The sequence below is a fragment of the Nicotiana tabacum genome, chromosome 8 (assembly GCF_000715075.1).
Source record: "Nicotiana tabacum cultivar K326 chromosome 8, ASM71507v2, whole genome shotgun sequence".
Lineage (NCBI taxonomy): Eukaryota > Viridiplantae > Streptophyta > Magnoliopsida > Solanales > Solanaceae > Nicotiana > Nicotiana tabacum.
Window position 1 is genome coordinate 102,339,825 of NC_134087.1, and position 16,356 is coordinate 102,356,180.

The 16,356-nt window shown below is 37.8% G+C and overlaps 1 long non-coding RNA gene across 3 annotated transcripts; it reads right to left on the minus strand.

Moving 5' to 3' along the window:
* Positions 1–7,652: 7,652 nt before the first annotated feature.
* Positions 7,653–15,817, minus strand: LOC107817138 (uncharacterized). 3 transcript variants are annotated; one of them, XR_001655129.2, is made up of 6 exons: positions 15,280–15,817; positions 13,898–13,964; positions 12,065–12,157; positions 10,464–10,582; positions 9,341–9,423; positions 7,653–7,955 (listed from the first exon to the last, which is right to left on the minus strand). It is a non-coding gene; the product is annotated as an uncharacterized LOC107817138 (long non-coding RNA). The 3 variants fall into 3 exon arrangements; XR_001655128.2 differs by having other exon boundaries at positions 9,619–10,582; XR_001655127.2 differs by having other exon boundaries at positions 9,341–10,582.
* Positions 15,818–16,356: the final 539 nt, after the last annotated feature.

Here is a 16,356-nt window from a genome sequence, read left to right on the forward strand (position 1 = left end):
TTTTTTCTTTTGCGAGAAAAAAAATAAAGTAAAAATAGTCAAAATAGCTATATTAGTCCTAAATTAAATATTTAAGCTAAGAATGTAAAAATTCCCGGGGAGGGTCAAAAATCACGTGCTTACATGAGTTCCTATCACCCCCCCTACTACTCTCTCCTATGATATTTAAATAACACACTTTCTTTACTTAGTTGTCCTTAATCGGAGTACCTAGATTCTTGGAATATCACCTAGAATATTTCTCTGAAATGTCTAAGTATTGAACTAGCCGTTTGGGCCGAATTGAGTGCTCGACCTCGACCGTAGCTAAATCACTCGCCGGTATATTGCTTCCTATACGTGACTTCGGCTTGGTTGCTTCTTGGTCGTTCTTCCTTAAGTAGAATTCCTTTGATCAGATTTTGACACATACAAGGTTGATGCAGGATTTTTGTACTGATAACTTTTGTATCAGCTTTGCAGCTGTTGAGAAATTTGACCACATTGGCCGAAGAGTGACCCTTCATAGTGAGATGACGATGTGATGCTTCGGGAGCCGTACCTGACCGTTCTGTTAGTTTGAAATGATGTCAATCTGTCATGTGTCATTATGGCGCACGTTCCTTATACGTTATGTCATTTCCCGTGCCTCCTCTTCTTTGGAATTATCATGGCGGCATTTGGTTTTCTCACTCAAGATGTTTGTACTCTTATAAATAGAGAAGAGAACTCTACATTTGGGGTTGTCGTGTTTCCTTTATATTATTCGAAAAACTTCAGGCTTCTCTTTCCTCCTTCCTCAGATTCTTACGTCTCCATATCTTTTCTTTTGAAGTTCCTTCCCATTGTTACTCCCTCTACCCTAGCATCTATCACCTACATAACCAAAGAAGACATGACTAGTGCACCTTCTACTTCCGATAGAGTCGCCGGTACTGTTGCATCGGAAACAGATATGCCCTCCCATGAATAAGGGACAGCCATTGTGGATGATGAGAATTTTTCCACCATGGATGAGATCATTTCATGCTCGGGGAAAGTCAAGATTGATTTCAAGCACTTACCTAATGCCGATCCTAAGCCCGTTATTTTCATAATGAATGCTGCGGCACTTGCTACGCTTAAGGCTAAGTGGAGGATTCCTGATCATGTTGAACTCATTCCCGCGGGTAATGACGTCGTGCAGATGTATCGCCTGGGGTATTGCACATTTTATGCGTACCCGTTTGTCATCGGTTACTCACTTTCCCTTCCTTACCTGGCGGAAAACTTTTGTCGCTATTATGGGGTGTGCCCGGCTCAGCTCTCTCCATATATATACAAGCTCTTCCTCATGCTTACCAAGTATACGGAACTGGCCGGCCGGGGGATTTCTCTTAGTCACCTACTTCACCTTTTCGTACCCAGTTTTTACAGGGTACTATGACACATCTTTGTCACCGCGGGACCAAGGGCTTGGTGGTGAATATGGACGACAAGACCAATCGCCACTTTTGGGAGAGCTTCTTCTTTGTGAGGACGGAGCATGTGGTGTCCAATCCTAACAGATTTCCTGAAGAGTGGAATTTTGCCCTTAAGTTTCTTTATACATATATATATTTCTTTTTAAAACGGTTTCTCGTTGTCCCCTTCAGGTGATCTGATTGTTTTTCTTTTTCCATCTATTTCATAGCCGAGAAGGCACCTCCCCCGCTAGTCACTGATATTCGCGAGTGGGTGAGCCAGGTTTTGTCCCATACAATGGGGATTCATGAATGGTCGTCGTTCTACTAGAGATTTGAGCGTAGACCTTCTGCTGGTGAGTCATCTTGTTTTGCCCTTAGTTGCTTTGTACTTTGCTCTGCATTTTCCTCTTTGGTTTAAGCTTCTTTCGTTGGTAGGTCTACGGATCACGAGGACGGCGAGAGATCTCGTACCTGCTTTCCATCAGTCGAGTCTCTCTACCGGACCTGCACCAATTGCGGCTGCAAGTGAGAGCGTTCAGAACACTACTACTTTATAGACTACGACCCTCCCGGGCTCGACCATTGTGAGGTTGCTCATCAGGCCGAGGCTCTTCTTCCCATGGTTCATTTGGTGGACGAGTCATCTCAAGACCATGGCGAAGAGGATCCGTTAAAGAGGCATAGAATAGGGACCGATGGGGCACCCCGAACCGAGGGGCCTTCAAGGAATGATCCCGCTTTGGCAGTGTCTGAGCCTGCTGGTGATGCCAATTTAAGTGAGGAGACTGTATCCCCCTCGAGCATGGAGGTGGTGCCCGTTTCTGGCATCGGGGAGTTTGTCGTGGTAGGGGGCATAACTGGGAGTTCGCTGCAATCATTCCATGTGGTCCATCGACTTCGCAACAGGCCTGTGCCCCGTCTTCGGCCATTGAGAGGGAAAAAGGTGTAGTGGTAGATGACTACGAATCCGGTTCAGATATTGACCCCGAAGACATAAGCATGTTTGAGGCGGTATTCACTTGGGTGGAGGCGGGGACAGATGATTCCTCCTGCGTGATCGAGATTGTCCCGGAGTGTGACTTATTAGAGGACACGATAAGCTGGTGCCCCAATTTTCCCTTCTTTGTTCTGCTACCGAAAGCAGGGCCCTTCAGGAGATCAGCAATGTCGGTCTATCACGGGGTGTAGCCGAAATGGCTTTGAGGGTGAGACTATTACTTTCTTCATTTTACGTCTTCAACTCTGCTAACTTTCTCTTTCTATTCTTTTTCTTTCTTCAGACTTTCATTTTGGACACGGAGAGTATCCGCCGCCAGGAGAGGCGGTTTTTAGAAAATGGTTTCAAAATACCACCAATATCGTGACAAGTGCCGTGACATGCATGCACGACTCAAGGCGGGTAGCAATCCTCAATCCCTTAGGGAGGAGTTGGGTAGGAAGGACGAGGACCTGATGCGGTCTATGAGCAGATGCAGCGAACTTGAAGGGCTGCTTCGGGCTAAGGAAGAAGAGCTCGAGGTGGGCAAGGGTGTTGTAGTTGAGTGTGTTGATCTTCAGGCAAAGGTGGTTGCCATGCGGGTGGAGCTTGAGCAGAGTGACATTAGGGTTTCCGGTTTAAGTGTTGAATTGGTGGAAAAGGTGATCGAATTGGAAGGGAAGGTGATCGGGCTGGAGAGGGCTAAAGGAGCCCGAGTAGCAACCTTGGTGAAGGCTGCAGCGTTGGAGAATTCTATCCGCGTTCTCAGGTCTAAATGTGCCCCTGAGATGGAGACGACCGCTCTGAGTGAGACACGGCTTGATGAACGACTTGGCGAGCTTGAAAGGGACGTCTCGAGCCTGGGTGATCGAATTACTGCTCTTGAGACGGAGAGGGCGCAATTGTTAGCTTCGACTCCTCCTACGCCGGCCTCTGTTGACGTTTCTCCCCATTTGTATGAGATGTGGGTCCACGCTGAGGCTCAGCGGGATATATATAAGGTCTTGTTGGCAGCAGGAAAGGTCCTTGAGGCCACTTTCGAAGAGGTTCGTGTTAAAGTGCGTGAGGCCTGGCTTGCTTGTGGCTTTGACCCTGCAACACCGAAGGCCAGTGGAGACAATGAGGCCGAGGATGGGCTTTCTTTTGATGATGAGCATCCTGATGGAGAGGGTGACGGTGGAGGTGAAACCGCTGAACCGGGCGGAGAGAGAGATGACGGCGTGGATGAGAATAATGCTTAGTGAAGCTTTCGTACTTTAAAAAATTTCTTCTGTATTTAGTTAGTTTGATGGGGACCCCCTTTTGGCCCTTTGCAAAACACTATTTTCCTTTTAAATGGAACAGTTGATTTGTCTTTGATTGTATGTTTTCAGCCTTTAATTCTTTTTTTTCTTTCGAATGTTTTGGATCTCGCAATGAGTCCTTGACTTTCGGTAGTTGATTTAAGCGAGGGCATTTTGACCTACTGATTCGAACAAGGTCGAATGTAAGTTAATTCGAGCGAGGTTGAATGTTGATTGATTCGAACGAGGTCAAATGTAAGTTAATTCGAGCGAGGTCGAATGTAGAATGATTCGAATAAGGTCGAAATGTAGAATGATTCGAATGAGGTCAGATGTAAGTTAATTCGAGCGAGGTCGAATGTTGATTGATTCGAAATGTAAGTTAATTCGAGCGAGGTTGAATGTTGATTGATTCGAACGAGGTCAAATGTAAGTTAATTCGAGCGAGGTTGAATGTAGAATAATTCGAATAAGGTCGAAATGTAGAATGATTCGAATGAGGTCAGATGTAAGTTAATTCGAGTGAGGTCAAATGTTGATTGATTCGAACGAGGTCGAATGTAAGTTAATTCGAGCAAGGTCGAATGTAGAATGACCGAATGAGGTCGAATGTTGATTGATTCGAACGAGGTCGAATGTAAGTTAATTCGAGCAAGGTTGAATGTAGAATGATTCGAACGAGGTCGAATGTAAGTTAATTCGAGCGAGGTCGAATGTTGACTGATTCGAACTAGGTCAAATGTATATTTCCTTTGCGTTGGCGTGATGTGTAAATTTGGTGTTGTGTAAGAATGTCATATACCACTTCGTTTATTCATTGGAGAATATTACATATTTTTGTTCGGTCCGTACATACATTTGAGGAGTCCCAGTCTATCTAAATCATCGCTTAGCCTAGAGAGGTAGTTGGTAGGCCGGGCGATAAATGTCTCGCTCAAACTTTGGGGCATCTCAATATATGTACGAGATTGAATTTTGGCTAGTTGTGTCGTCGTATAGTGACTTTGGCGTGCGCGTGGGTGAGTTTCACGCACTTGTGTTTAGTCTGCATGTTGGAGAGATTCATATGTTTTCCATGCTGGTGACCCAGTCCCAGTCTATACCGGTTTTTCCTTTATGGTGTTGAGTACCAACTTGCTGGGGAGGGGGGTTTTTGCTCAACCGTTGCTTGCATGATGATAGGACGCGGGGCATTTTCTTGGTGTTCTATTTTGATGGCATTTGTTCCCTGTTCGAGTGCCGGTGAGTATGCCCCTGTTCCCGTCCCATTCTGAAAAGAAATAGTAAGTTAAAGCTAAATGAAATCGTTTGTTACCTCAACTTATTGGTTGACTGGTGGAAGGGAGCGACCGTGTTCCCTTCTTTGGCTGTGTTTCGTAGCTACTATCACTAGTTGGGCTAATATTCAGCAAACCTGGATGACATCCTGTGGGTCTTTGGCTTGGTGTTTTTGCCATCTCCGCTACTTGGGTCTTCGATCTGGTTGGCAAGAAATGAGAGTGCTCGCTTCATATCCGATCTCAGCCTCGCACTTAGCTTTGGCGTTAGTCGAATCTGGGCACCTTGGAGATTGATGACTTACTTCGCTCGTTAGGGTTTTCGGGTTCACGTCCCAATCCGATCCAGTCCCGAGTAAGTGAAGACATGGAAACATAAGCCGCACCACAAGCACACATGCGAAAGGATGAAGTTACAGCGAACGGGAAGTAGAACTAGAACCGAGTTTAGATCTAGAGGAAACTAAAACTTTGGCTAGGAAATCCCCACAGAAGGCGCCAAATTGTTTGACTAAAAAGTCTTAGGCCTTTTTGTTAAACCAATTGAATAAGGAGATTTGGGACAAATCCTAGCCAGAGATAATTTATTCTAGATCTGAGATAGAGGATAGGAATAACAAGCATGACTGAACATAAAATTTGATTACAATCGCGATTGATTATCATAATGTAAGAAATAGATGATTACTCCAATAATATCAAATGATAACGGAGAATACATTAATGAAAAGAGTCACTATTCTTGAACAAGAACGACTTCTGTGCATTTGATAAAGTTGAATTACAGATGGACACTGAGATTCTAAGCTCTTATCTCTTTTTCGGCGAGGAGCCTGAGATATTTGGAATATCTTCGGTTCTAGAGAGATGAATATGTTTTTGTGTGTGAGTTCCTATCAGCCCCCCTGCTACTCTCTCCCATGATATTTATATAACACACTTTCTTTACTCGGCGATCCTTAACCGAAGTACCTAGATTCTTGGAATATTCCGTAGAATATTCCTCTGAAATGTGTTGAACTAGCCGTTCAGGCCGAATTGAGTGCTCGACCTCGACCGTAGCTAAATCACTCGCCGGTATATTGCTTCCTATACGTGACTTCGGCTTGGTTGCTTCTTGGTCGTTCTTCCTTAAGTAGAATTCCTTTGATCAGATTTTGACACATACAAGGTTGATGCAGGATTTTTGTACTGATAACTTTTGTATCAGCTTTGCAGCTGTTCCGCTCTATGGTGTTCTACTAATTAATCCTTGTAATATCGGTACGGAAATTTCGGTATAATAATAATATCTTGGGTAATATCATTCAAGATTTATTTTTTATACACAGCTAGCTCTAGTGTAGTTATCTCTTCAATAATGCATGTAAATTATAGGATAAATTTAGTGCACGATATGCTGTATATCTCTGACTCTATCTTTTCGGTTGTTTACTTAAATTGTTGGATAAATTTAGATCCCATGAATCAACGAGTGATACAAATACTTTTTGTCCAGCATTATAAGATAAGGATGTTCCCGTATGTCTTATCTATTTACCAAATTATGGATTAAGGGATTGACTTATCAAGTGATAATTGAAGAAAGACGTTCTCTTCCTCATTTTTTCACCCCTTTTATATGATTGGATATGAATTATAAGATTAGCCAAGGACTGCGTCAAGAAGCTATAATGAACCTGCTTAATTTGTTCAATCAATGTGAGCAATTCCCAGCTATTAATTACTACACTTTACTGAACCTCCCACCTCTTCTGATGGCCTGTGCCGACAGAATGTTTCAAGATTAGATAGACTTTGTGCTCCAACACTAATGAAAAAAGTATCTGACATATTCAAGCTGAATAAATGGCCACAACAGATTCATTCAAGAGTATTATGAGATATCTACACCACGAAAATCTCTAACATCACTCTATCTGCTAATGCTAATTGGAAAATGCAGTGGCAACTCGAATGCAGGATAAAAGTTGCACAAACTACTAACATAAGTGAAATGTGTTGAAGATAAGAGTAAAACTTAGAAACAGTAAAGATAAAACGCAAGGAACTATTTTGCTATCTATAGTATGTAAATAAAAAATTCAAAAGCTGTTTATCTTATAAAACTTCGAGTTTCTGTATAAAAATAAATAGGTAAATTCATCTTAGATTCAACAGACTAATGTATGTTCAAGCCTAAGCCAATAGAAATGCATTTCTCATATCTACCGTGCGAGATAGTTGATGATGGTTTATAATCTCAGCGTTTTGTGAGCATGATTTCAAGTTAAAGGTTTAGTTGAGCTAAACCAAAAGGAAGGTTTAACCGAGAACCCACAAATCTTTTTCCAACATCACCAGTTCTCCAACAATGCAACAAATACATCTAAAATGGGAGAAATATTCTACTTCTCCACTCATTGGTAAACAAAATGAAATGCAAGAACCTTTAAAAAACCAACTTAAGCAGAAACCAAACCTAAACCTTCCAAAATAGAAATGGTCCAAAAGGAAACCAAGAAAAGAAGAGCACAAGTACAAAAATTAAGAGGGATTAAGCTAGAAATCACTAAAACTGAAACTTGTAGCATCATTTTTACAAAAATTACACCAATTACAGTTAAAGCTCCTATTGGAGATATTTGGACAAATACACCAAGTAAACTAAAATTCTGAATGGTCATGAAAACAAAGAAACATAGAAGAAATATCAGAATCAAAAGGGATTTAGCTAGAAACCGCCCAAAGTACCAAAGTTAAAAATGGCAGCTAACAGTTCTACATAAATGCACCAACTAAAGCTAAATAACTATAATTATCCACCGAATTATGATAAAAAGCCTGAATTACTATACGTAGATTAGTTTTGGCAAAGCAACAAAGCACATATCAGACCATCTCTCGCGGCGCAGGCCAGTTGGCTTTGAGCAGCACTATATCATCTTCAAGTTCAGCGTGCAATTTCTGAATTAGCTTTCATAATCAGTGCCTCTCATACTTGCAGACAAGATTTCTGTTTAAAGCATTTTCCTCTATTATGTTTATGACAAATAACTAACTGAAAAAGACAGAGGCATGCAGTTCATGCAGTTCAGATATATACTTTGAGAGGGGTTAGGTTTAGAAAAATATAAGAGCTTAAAAAGTTATCAGACAAAAGGATAATAAAAGAAGCTAAGAGAAGGCACTGGTCAGATATACATTGTAAAAGAGTACTGTTGATCTTCCTTGTCTAAAAAAAGAGTACTGCTGATTTTAGATATTGGCAATAAGACCCAAAAGTAATGTTACAACTCAAAAATAAATAATAATTTAATAAGTTAATCATGAAGTTTTGCAGAAATATAGGAGCAAGAAAAGGAACAAAATGTTTATTTTATTTCTTTAAATATCTTACTTTAACATAGATCATGTTCAGGTGTCCACTGAATTTAAATTAAATTAAAGTTGAATACAGTAAGACATGCACAACCTGCATATTCAAATAGGTCGTGATCAGCTCCTATCCGTAGTTTGCATTTGGGAATTTGAAGATGTTTGTCCCCAAGACTACTAAGAAAAGGGGCATGTGTTTAGTCTCAAAAATCTTAAGAGGCAGGTTTCTAAAAGGAGTTAAAGTGGACCTTGCATTCTTTCATACTGATCTTATTAGTAGAATTGAGTGGTAATTTAAGATGATAGTATCAAAAAAATATTTTTGCAGCAATAGATCAATCACTTTGCATGTTTAATGCAAAAGCTCATAAGAAATAATATATCAACTTTTGACCTCATAAATAGAACTTGTAGGAATTTGAAGACCCCTTTTTTTTTATTGGAATACTCTGCCTCCGGGATAGCGATAAGGTTTGCGTATACACTACCCTCCCCAGACCCCACTTATGGGAATTCACTGGGTTACTTGTTGTTTTCCACTAAAGTACATCTCCTTAAATCAAATGAACAACTAAGAAAGAGTGTTTGTTGCACCTTGATCACTTATACTAAATAATCAATATGGCTTTGGAGGAAAAAAATGACAGCGCATCTTGAAAATAACAAAAGTGGTAAGTTCATTTTGCTTTGAGCTTCAATAATCTTAGTGTGAGGTCAATAACTTATCAAAAAGAATTTTAATGTGCAGTAACCATGTACATCTATCCAGACGCTACATTAGCCAACTGTATAATCATAGCACATCTATAATCACATTCACTTTTCCAACAATAAAATCAAACACTGATTAAGTTCTGGGGCAATTGTAGCTCATCAAGACACGGAAGGCAAGTTTTATATAAGAGTATAAATGCACTCAGTCAATTTTTCTCTTAGGGGTGGAAAATTAGATAATTTGGGTTCAACTTATGCATGCTAAAAGCTAAGGAAAAAAATAGAAGGGAATAGAAGAGCAGTACTTACCGGAATCCAAAAGTACGAAAAAACAGATGCAGGAACAGACAACTACTTTATCAACAGACCACTACCACATCGCAGAGCGAAAACTGAAATGAAGAAGATGGAACAAAAGAAAGCAAGAAAAGCATCATATTAGACATGCGCACCCAAAAAAGTTTGAGAAAAAAATCAAAATTTCAGCAGGAGGAATTCAATTATAGACATGCAATTGAGAAACCAAACAGAGAATAAAGTAATTTGAAGGGTGAAGATCAATTAGAACTAAAACAGAAAAACTTCACGGAGGAGAGAGCCAAAAGACGCCGGACGGGAAGTGCAAAGAGGCGGAGGCGGAGGGGAAGTCGGAAAGACAAAAGTAACTCTAGTACAATTGAAGGCCACATAGTGGCTAGCGGATGTTTAGACACGTGCATGCAGCTGCAAACCTAAGCATTGAAATGACAACAATGCCCTTAAAATGAGTTTTAATGACGAAAAACAGCCACGTCGAAACCCAAGCTTTTCTATATAAACTAGGTGGAGTTAGCCCGTGCAATATAATAAAAGTTGAAATTATTATTTTTTTTAACTTTATTTTGACATGAAGTGGCAGGAAAGGGGATCTGATGCATATAAAGGATCACCAAATATGGATAATATCACTGGATATTAGTTAGATATAATTTGGAACAATTATCCACTCTCGGATATTGTATGATCACCAAATGACACTTTTTACATCTATGGGAGCGCAACTACAATACTGAAATGATAGTTTTCTTCCATTATAATCAGCCACAATAGTAAAAGAGGTAGATTAGACTTGTTCAAAGTTTAGGAAGTTTTATGGTTTCATAGGCAAAAACAAAAGGAACAAAATCAACAAAGAGAGTTATAAGAAACTCAGAGAAAAAAAAAAGATGTTAATGGAGGGGGTGGTTCTAGTGGAAATACATCTTGTTTGATACAGCAGTGAAAATGCAGTCTTATGTCCTCCTGCAATGATGATGATGCCTCCTCCTCCTATAACTAATAATAATGTAGAAAGCAGCAATAATATTGGTGGCAACAACAACAACAACATCCTGTTGGACTTGCTCAAAGTTTAGGCTTGATGATCTTGACAGTCTTGCACTGAACATGTTACCTTTAATGTTTATGGGAAGCTCTCTCTCCTCATCATTCTTTCTCTTCTATGCTTGACGTTTTCTCCATCATCACGCAAATCGTTCTTGTCATCCTTCTTTTAATCTTGACATCTTCCTCCTTGATAAATAGAAAAGAATAACCGAAGTGAGACAGTCATCAAAGAAAAGAATTTACATGGAATACAATATAAATCACCATGGGATTTGCACTCGGTGAATAAATTTACCCAAATTCAAAAAAAAGATGACTTTAAACTAATACAGTATACAATCCACACATGGGATTTGCACTCGGTGAATAAATTCAAATGCTTCGAGTTTCTGGCAAATCTTTTACGCGAGCGAAGTTCTTATTCTTCACATGTTATTATTATATTGTAATCGCCATTTTATGTATTTTCAGTACAATTTTTATCAACATTATGCTCTTGTGATTTTAAGGGATCGAAGTGAATATCTTCCAATATACTTCTATCAGATTCATGCTCTTGTGGTCGCAAGGAATCAGTAGTAGCCATGATCAACTCTTCCGTCCACAAGGTCAACAGTAGTCATGATCAACTCCTCTATCTAGTTCTATTTTCTGAGGGGAATCCCTCATATCTCAATATAGTTAACTACTCTATAAGATGAGAGTGTTTTTCAATATGTTTAGTTGTATTGTTTAGTTATACTTCTACGTGTACACTGAAGATCTTTCCACATATTTTCTTAGAGACAACAATCGTATGTGTTTCCCTTTCTTTCAAGAGTTTCTTTCTCTTGGAAATCTCCACTTGCTCTTAAAGCTCTCTTTGTTCTTGCTGGGTGTAGCTACAAGTGTGTTCCGCTTTTAACTTTTTCCCAGATCTTCTTCTCTTTTCTCTTTTTTTTTCCTTTCGTAATATTTTGGGTTGTTTATACTTTTTTTTTTCGGTGTTTTTTTAGGTGCTTTTTCTGATTCTCTGAATACTTTTTAGTTTTGCAATTTCATGCCTGTGGTGTGCTAAATCCGAGTGTGTGACTGGGAGTAGACGGGAATTAGCGCTATAATTTTACTTGTTCATTTTTGTTACTTGCAGTACCAATTAGCAGCAAATTACCCAAGAAACAGAACCGCATGGTTATACATCCCTTAATGTCACTTAGAGCTCTTACCACAAGAGCATTATTATTTGCAACATCAAGAGTATGACAGCAAAAGCATGAGACTTCATAAAAGAATTTAGATTTCATAGTTTCTATAAACTCAACAACCTGAGAAACCTCATCCACAATCTAAGAATAGTGTAAAATAAAAGCTGATAATTTAGCAACTTGCTTCACTATCGGACTCCGTCTAATAAATCATCTCTACGCGATGACAGAAGATAAATTTATGGCTTCATGTCAAGAGAAAACAATTATAATGAATGTTCATTCATTTGATCATACTACACATAAAAAAAAGCAAGATAAATATGGGGTGCAGACTGTTCATTCTGGTCTCAATTTGGACCAGGGAGATTGGTATTTAGACAATCGTTCTAACACCTCACGAATTAAAAGGAGTCACCTCATTATGATGATGAATATGTGTGTTACGCACAAAGCTAAAGAGAAAGTTTCATTTAAAATAGACCTGTGCAATTATTTCGATTGGTACTTTTCAGTTTCTTTTACATAATTTCCTTAAAGCAATACATCTTTGATCTCCTCCACCTTCAATTCTCCCCTAATAAGAAAAAACAAATTAGATCCATTAGATAGCTAATATATAAATTATATAAGTCCAGCTGAATTTTGAGTAAGAATGTTGATAAATATTACAAATCAGTAAGTGTAGTTGAAGAATCAACCATTAATCTTTCTTTTAGTCTTAAACCTTGAACTTTCAAAATAACATAGAATGTTACAAGATCACACTCCAATCCAACAACCACCTCGCAAATCATCAATTTGACTTACGCCATTGTATGCTATATGAGAGTGTATCATCCAAAACTGTTACCTATACATCGATCAGACAATGATTTGTAGCATTTTTACTACCTTTTGTCTCCTAATTTTTTTTATTGAGTATAATTTGAAGCAATGTTACTACCGATCACCTTCCAGAACTTTTTATCAGTCTAATTAAACAGTATAGATAGATTGACATTTTAGAATAGTTGAATACTTGAATTAGTTGGAGATTTTTGTAAAAGCTATCTGAAGAGTAACAATATTGTGTCTTTCTAATTTGAATTAATGAAGATAGCAGACGTTGTCGCTACCAAGAACTACCAAGAACCTTGAGCTGGCAAATTAAAATGAGAGTAGTTATTCACATGCTTGCATACAATTTTAAAGTTGTAGAACGATTTTATTTAATGCTGAACACAAATTCAGTCTCTCTTACCTCTCCTCTATCCAGTGTACCTATACATCTGTTCTGTACAAATAGGCCATGCTATAGCGCTAAAGGCAAAAACTCCAACTCTTTACAATTGATTAGATAAATAAAAGTGCATTAAATTGTTAAACAATAATAGAGGGCAAGCTATCTCAACGTTAAAATTTTTTATCTTTTTTTATTTTTATTTTACAAAAGCTGTTGTTCTATTGATCACTAACGCATCCATAGCACCACTATCATGGGAAAGATCTGATTTAAGCAAGAGATATAGAGAAGAAACTGCTACAAGGTGTACGTGAGATGTGAAAAATAATCAGGACAAAAGAGCATAGGTCTTAGAGCAACTGTTAGTTGATAAACCTTCAATCAACAAACTTAATTTCTTTAAAAGTAAGATGAAGGGCCGTAACACATGCTAAAAGTGTCAATGTTTAACTATAGCAAAGACAGAAATCCGATGGTTAAAGAAAGCATAAAAGTTCTCACTCTTGCCACACCTAACCTTGTCCTTTTTGTTTCTTCTACTAATGAACAAAAAAATTATTATCCAACAAATGCATGTAATAAATACATACTCATACAATTTGGTTCCTTTCCATACTTTCGGGGATACAAATTCAACAAACTCTATTTTGGTTAATGGGCTATGTCAAATACGAAATTTTAATACTGCTTCATAACACCTTCTAAAAGTATTTCTAAACCTATATAATATTTTTTTAATATTTTTTCCCGATTCACAAGAATGAACAACTTTATAAATATTGAAGGCAATCCTAATCTAATACTCCACAAGTAACCCAAAAATAACTCTCATCACAGTTCAATAACCATAAACTAACATGAAATGTATGCAAAAGAAGGGGTATGCTTAATTTGATCATATTGGAGTTTGAAAAGATAAGTTGACTATGCTAATGCAAATTGCCAGACAGAGTGAATACCGAATAAAAAAGAAGCAAGTCGATGCATTCATATAGAGAAGTTATTAGGAGGATTCGAAAAAGAAAAAGAAAATAAAGTATCATATCTAGCCGAAAGTATGAGAATTAAAAATTAAGGCTAAAAAACGCATACCATTTTTAGAGTTTGCTAATAGATTCGGTGAATAGCTGTCAACAATTTTATGTGCTTCCCAGAAAATCTGCACTACCAGAATCAAAAGCATACATAGTACAATCAAAACATGAAAAAACAAAAAGAACAAAAAAACTAAATAGTGTAGAAATATAAAACAGAGAGAAATTCACAGAACTACTCACTGCTAGAAGGCGATGAAATCAAAGAAGCTACTGAAGATTTTGATTTTGAGCCATAAAAAGCAAAATAGAAAAGGAGAAGTCTCTGTACGTTGGGTACTCAATACCACAAGAGCCTTATTATTTGCAACATCCAGAACTATACTGACCAGTGACAAAAGGTGATGGCACATTAAATTTATTAAGTTACAATGGAGGTTGCAATCACACGCTTTCCATTTACTCCATGCCAATCCAGAATGGAAGTATTTGCACCCGCATCTGAATTGCTAAGTGTACCGATTTATTATCTCCCTTCTGAGCCTATGTTCTCGTGTGTAATGAAAATACTGATTTCTCTTCCTATTGCTAAATAGTTTTTCACTCAATTTTTAAGAATGATTGACACATCAACGCTTCTTGCCTTAAAAGAGAAAACTTTTCTAAATGCCATTACACAGTATGTTCTAGTGGGAATTAGAGACCTAAAGCATTGATATCTGAGATTGTGCACAGCTAATAGAAATTAAATGTTCCGTATGAAGATTTTGAATTCATCCTTTATGTCACTTAAATTTTACTAACTTCTCCATAAGACACATGCTGATATCCTTAATCGAAGGGGGAAAAAGAGGAGATAAACGCTGATATAATGAAGCTAAGGAGGGGACGATTTTGATGATGAATGCCCACACCAATTTGATGTTTCTAGTTCTGTATCTTTTCTATAAATACTAATTTTGTAGATTGATAGTTTGTCTTTTTGTCAGCTCACCTAAATTTACCTGCTCTCATATACAAAGAATTTTAACCCCCCCCCCCCTCTCCCCCCCAATTATGTGAAGTAAATTAATTTTTTTTGTGCCATTGAGCACTCCTTTTTTAACAACAATATTTGTTTGACTATGAAGAATTTTCGTAATACAATTTGTGGGAAAGCAAAGAGGCTAAGCTTCAACATGGACGGATCGTGCAATGGAAAAGCCTCAGAGGATCACAAATATAATGCCAACTTAAAGCTTCTAAAAGCACCCATCTCAAAATCCGAAATAAAGGTGAAAAGAACTTTCAGAGTAGCTAAATAATTAACAATTTTTATATTCCTGTGTATATCTAAAAGAAAAAATTTAAAATTTAAAATACCTAAAAGGTACACAACAAAGCACTAAATCGAAGAGGAACCGTCGAAGAAAGAGATTAAGCCAGTAAACATTTACTAACCTCCGATTGTTTCTTTCAATATCTCATCGGTATCAATATATTTATCACTGTGATCATCCTTTTCACTACGCATGTTGGAATTGTTACTGCAAAATAAAACACTTGATACAGCCAATAAAAGGGCATGAAACCAACATCAGCACAAGCCACCACAACCAAATCTAAATCGCGAATCATTTATTTTCAAAAATCCACCACCAAATTAAATATGGAATCCATCATGTATTTTAGAAAAATCTAAAATTATAGCGCTAATTCCCGTCTACTCCCAGTCACACACTCGGATTTAGCACACGACAGTCATGAAATTGCAAAACTAAACAGTATTCAGAGAATCAGAAAAAGCACCTAAAAAAACACCGAAAAAAAAAGTACAGACAACCCAAAATATTACGAAAGAAAAAAAAAAGAGAAAAGAGAAGAAGATCTGGAAAAAAGTCAAAAGCGGAACCCACATGTAGCTACACCCATCAAGAACAAAGAGAGCTTTAAGAGCAAGTGGAAATTTCCGAGAGAAAGAAACTCTTGAAAGAAAGGGAAACACCTACGATTGTTGTCTTTGAGAAAATATGTGGAAAGATCTTCAGTGTACACGTAGAAGTATAACTAAACAATACAAAGACACGTAAATGACATTGATAAGAGATGCGAAACGTCCAAAATACCCTCCACTTTATTTTAAATGACCAAAAACAGCCATGTCGAAACTCTAGCTCCTCTATATAACTAGGCGATGATGGCCTGTGCATTTAACTCTGCGTGTTAGCTAATTGTAATATAAATATAACTGGATACGAATTTTATTTGACTTGTATGAAACAAGTGGCTGCAGTCTTTGGTCTTCTTTGTGGTCCTTTTTCTTCACCAAGAACATCTGCAAACAAATAAATATGTTGTAAATTAGAAGGTTATCGCAAAACATCTCGATATATGGAAACAATATTTACTAAATGAGTAAAACTTGTAGTGGAACTCTTAAGAAATGAAGAAGACGGAAAAATGAATCAAAATGTGACCACAACATTACAACTTCATAAAACGTTGAGGTGAGACAATTAAGTATTGAACACATACCAT